We start from the raw sequence: 5,410 nt of genomic DNA on the forward strand, positions 1-5,410 counted from the left end.
AATAGTAAGCAGCTAATTAAGGTTAGAAAATTTTTTTGGGTGGTTTGGTAAGTGTGGTGGGGGTGAGTAACTCACTTTACCCAGGTTTTGGGAAGTGAAGTTTTACTCATATATCTCTAAACAGAGCATACACCCGGTCGCACGTAGCCTATGGGAATAAAACACCACTGACAATTTCCCGAACCAGGACTGACTTTGCACAAAAAACATCGACATTTTAAATGAATAGGGTGCCATTCATTTTAAGATCAGGTGAACTTAAGACGCACTGTGTTGACTCAGAATTGAGAGATCCTTGACACAGACAGAGCCGAAATCTTCACTATTATCAAATTGGAATTAAGGCTGGGTAGGCTGAGATTTTTTTTTCCGCTGGAGCAGAGAAGATTGAGAGGCGAAGTTTATAAAACTATGAGGGGTATAGATAAGGTTAATGGAAGTTGTCTCTTCCCGAGGATGGGGGATTTCAAGAGCAGGGGACACATTTTTACGGTGAGATGAAAGAGTTTGAAAAACAGACATGTGGATCAAATCTTTTATGGAGAGGGTGGTTCGTGTGTGGAATTAACTTCCAGACTAAGTGGTGGACACGGGTACAATTACAACATTTAAAAGACATTTGGATAGGTACATGAGTAGGAAAGGTTTTGAGGGAAAGGGAAAGACTGAATAGGCTGAGGTTGTTTAACCTGGGGTGTAAGAGACTGAGGAGTTGCCTTATAGAAGTCTATAAAACCATGAGGGGTATAGATAGGGTAAATAGTCAAGGACATACCCTGGGTTGGGGGAGTCCAGAATGAGAGAGAAAAGGTTTTAAGTGAGAGGAGAAAATTTTAAAAGGGACCCGAGTAGCAATCTTTTCATGCAGTGTGTGTATGGAGTGAGCTGCCAGTGAAAGTGGTGGAGACTGGTAAAATGGCAACATGTAAAAGGCATCTTCATGTGTGTAAATATAGAAAGAGTTTAGAGGGATATTAGCCAAGTGCTGGCAAATGGAACGAGATGAGGTTAGGATATCTGGTCAGCATGGACATGTTGGATTGAAGGGTCTGTTTCTGTGCTCTGCTTCTCTATGACTATTACAACTGGATACAGACCTGGAGTAGGCAGATGGCACTAGTTTAGTGGGTCACCATGGACTGGTTGGAACGAAGGGTCTGTTTCTGGGCTGTATGACTCAATAGCATCGAATAAATGAGGATTAATCTCAAAGAGGTGATAAAGGTTTCAAACACCACCTTAGTTATAAAGAAGGGGTCCATACACATGTACCTAAGGGCTGTGGGGCACTGTGAGGTTCAGTAAATCAGACAGTCAGCCAGCAATTTTTTTTCTGGGAGACTAGTCTCGAGAAAGGAGTAAGTCCTATATTCCTGAAAACATAGATGGACAGGACAGTGAAGAAGGCTTTCGTCAGTCAGTGCACTCAGTATAACAGTTAGGAAGTTATGTTCCAGTTATCAAGGACGTTGGTGAGGCCATACTTGGAGTATTGTGTTCAGTTTCGTTCACCTTGCTATAACAAGGATGGTATTAAACTGGAAAGAGTGCAGAAGAAATTTACAAGGATATTTCTAAGACTCAAAGATTTGAGTTATAGGGAGAGGTCTGTCAAAACCAATGTAGTGTACAAAATCCCATGCAAGGACTGCACAAAACACTACATTGGACAAACAGGAAGACAGCTAACGATCCGTATCCATGAACACCAACTAGCCACGAAACGACATGACCAGCTACCCTTAGTAGCCACAAACGCGGATGACAAGCAACATGAGTTCGACTGGGACAACACTACTATTATAGGACAAGCCAAACAGAGAACAGTCAGGGAATTCCTAGAGGCATGACACTCATTCACTGATTCAATCCATAAGCACATCGACCTGGACCACTGCAACGGATAGCTGGAACTGACAACCGGAAGAGGCAGATTCAAACCACTACAAATGCCGGAGGAAAGATCACAGAAGCGCTTCACAGGAGGCTCCCAAGCACTGAGGATGTCACCCAGACAGGGGACGAAACGTCTGCAACACAAATTCCAAGCTCGGCGAACAGAACCACAACAACAGAAAGTAATGTAGTCAAAATGTTCCCACGCCTGAAAGGATCGGCAACGATTCAGCAGAGTTTTCAAGTCATGAGGAAAAGAACTAAAAGTGACATTAGGAAGAACGCTTTCGGACAGGGAGGAGTTGGGGTGAGCAAATTCCTATCTGACATTGACAAAGAGGCAGATTCAATAGACGCAAACGGGAATTCGGTGGTCATATTTAAAGTAACACTGTGCAGAATTACATGGAGAAGGCAAGAGAATGATACGAATACAGACACACGTTAACTTACGGTGGAGAAGCAGCAGAGCGAAGGTGGGCTGCATGGCAAATGTTGTGACTCAGAGTGAAATCACAGGTCGACCAACAGAATTTAGGAATTTAGAAAAAAGTTGAATTTTACATAGCCCCCATACTTCTGCGGAACAGTATATTATTACACGACAGCAGTGGAGGTCTTTGACGTCAGCCTCGAACATGCATGCCACAAGAAAGGCTGAAGGGACCTGTGGAAAGCGCACATCCACAGAGACAAAGAGAGACAAATGGCGACATATATTGAGGTCGACACTGAAAGGACGAATTCTCCATTCGACATGGATGCTAACTGATGGAAATGAAAAGAAAAATGTTACCATTTAAGCACAGCCCTTCACTAGCTCAGGGCAAAAGAATACAGCATTAGGGCCACTAATCTCCTTTTAAATTTGTAAATGCGAAGTTAGTAAGTGAGTGAGAGATTTTGATAAATACGCTGATTTGACAGGTGAATATGAGCATTTCCCCGGTGTTATAACATATCAATGCAAAGATAACATTAACTCTGTTACGCTCCATAGATGCTGCCATGTCTGCCGAGTTTCTCTATCAATTCATGTTTTTGTTTCAAATTTCCAGCATCTGCAATCCTTTGTTTGATATTGATCTGAATAGTTTTTGGGACAAAATCAATCCCTGCCAGCTTCACATAGTATTTCATGCTTCTAAAAAAAAATCAGAAATGTTGCCATCGTGACAAAGGAAAGGTGCAGAATTCCCATTCTCTGGCCCGGACTGGGACCCTTAGGACAGCGTAAAAAGCATAGTATCCTAAGCACTTGATTACCGGTGGAGCGAGCCAATGTATATTTGTTCAATTGCACTGTTTTTGCCTTTTCATTTATGACCATCGTCGCTGCATATTGGTGTCTCCCTGTCTTCGAGGTTTTACAACGTATAGAAAGACCATTCGGTCCACTGTGCTGTGTGGATTATCAGACATCGATCTGTCCTTGTCTCAGTTTCCAGTATTTCGCCCATACCCTTGTGTATTCTGATGTTTCCGGGGCTAGTGCCAATGAGATTCTCCCTGTGATCTCACAATGACACGACAATGGGCCTGAAGTCTGATATGGTCAAACTGTGTTGAAACCCCATTTAGGAACTAATCGTCATTTTATCCACAGATGTAGACACGCAGATACATTCGCGGACAGGGGCAGTGATCTCAGGATTATACCCACTCCATGTGCTTCATGTCCACCAGTTTCTCCAATAAAAAGCAGAGGTAGAATACAAGCCACTTTTCCAGACAATGAGAGCTGGGATATGGAATAGACAGTAAGTTGAAACAGTCCCACATGCAGCTCATGTGCAACTTTCAATTCCCCAAAATCCACCGACGCATTCGCTGCGGCGCCTGGCAATCTAAGAGGACAGCACCCGGCAGACATTCTTCACTAAAAACAACTGACTCACGGGAAACTCTAAATACAATCATGACGCATTTCTTCCTGCTTCTGTCCCTATCTCATCTCCAGCTCGATCCGAACGTCCAGCTCTGAGGTCAATGAGCAGCTTGATACAAACACAGGCAGATCGTGAAGATAAGCAGGGCCAGGGAATGTCAGACATAAGGTATTGGGAAGTGATGAGCTTCCCACCAGTCGCTGATTCCAACCAGTTCCAAAGAGGGTGAATATTTATCCCCCTCCACAGATTTGAATCTTAAAGAAGAAACTAGGGATCAAGGTCCCATTTTTTTGGACAATATTTCTCAACTGGAGTTGGCAGGGCTCGCACCAGCGCGGGGAAACGGCAAAGCATTTCACGACCATCGCATTAACTACTCGGCCCACGAATACACACCCACACTAACAGCTTTACTTCCCAGGTCTCTCTGCCTGTAGAGTTGAGAAAGAGTGCACCACCAGACCAAGGAAGCAGCGGGAGGGAGAGCAGCGGGCACGCCGCCCCTGGGTGGGATTGGACCACAAACCTTTCGGTTAACAGCCGCTTCTGCTGACCAATTCCGTCACAGAGACAGTCAACTGCGCTGGCTACACCATCGCTTAGGGGAGGCTAAGATCAGTTCACACCCCGAGAACATCAGAGTCTATCTCCCGGCCTCTTCAACAAGAGGACGTTGTCTGGACTGTCTCTGGACAATCGATAGGATGAATGTAGATTGGTAAATGTATTTGGTGACAGTTCTGTTCTAGCCCTGAGAATCAGAGACAACATTTCAGAATTCCGTTTTCTCCAACAGGTACTGCCGAGTTTCTCTTTTTGTCTCGGTTTCTCAGCGTCCACATTCCCTCACGTCAGACATTAATTCAATCCAGAAACCCCTTTGGGGAAAGGGTTTCTGTTTGGGGAACATTTTCCTGACCCCATTAAAAGTGGACGGCTTCAAAGCCAAGGAATGGCAGCGAACACACCACCCCTGGGTGGACTCGAACCACCAACCTTTCGATTAACAGCCGAACACGCTAACCAATTGCGCCACAGAGGTAAGCGGGAGCAAGAGCTGCAGCATCGCTTAGGGGAGGCTGTTAGTGAATTCATAATTCAGCCGGCCCCGCCCAGAATTACAATTGTCGTCTAACAGTTTTACTTTTACATAATAAAGCCTGGGACATTCATTGTGGAGACACCGGGGACAGTCTGATCCCACCCTCTGCAGACACACCCATGTCACGAGGAACTAACTTTCTTACTCCGAGGTCGTCGCCCTTCCAGCCTTTCAGTGTTTTGCCTGTTCCCGAGTTCTCTCATTGGCTCGGAGGAGAGAAGGGGTTTGAATTCCTGATGTGCAGGAACGACAATTCTTTCAATGTCTCAGATCAGTTCATACCCCGAGAACATCAGAGTCAATCTCCCTGCCTCTTCAACAAGGGAACGGTGTCTGGACTGTCTCTGCTCAGTCGGACAGTTTATCTCTCATTCTCCTCTTAATCCGCTTTGCAAAGAGTTTCCAAAGATTCACAAAGCTGGAGAGTGGGATTTCTGTTTTGCTTCATGAACATTTTTCCGCTTCCTAACTGACAATATTTTGCCAAAACCTCTTCACAATTGTACGCCGTGCATCATGT

General features: G+C 44.8%; 1 non-coding gene across 1 annotated transcript; it reads right to left on the reverse strand.

Annotated features, from left to right (window-relative positions):
- Positions 1-4,756: 4,756 nt before the first annotated feature.
- Positions 4,757-4,830, reverse strand: trnan-guu (transfer RNA asparagine (anticodon GUU)). The gene has a single exon. It is a non-coding gene; the product is annotated as a tRNA-Asn (tRNA).
- Positions 4,831-5,410: the final 580 nt, after the last annotated feature.

Source organism: Hemiscyllium ocellatum (genome assembly GCF_020745735.1).
Source record: "Hemiscyllium ocellatum isolate sHemOce1 chromosome 27 unlocalized genomic scaffold, sHemOce1.pat.X.cur. SUPER_27_unloc_26, whole genome shotgun sequence".
NCBI classification, from domain to species: Eukaryota; Metazoa; Chordata; class Chondrichthyes; order Orectolobiformes; family Hemiscylliidae; genus Hemiscyllium; species Hemiscyllium ocellatum.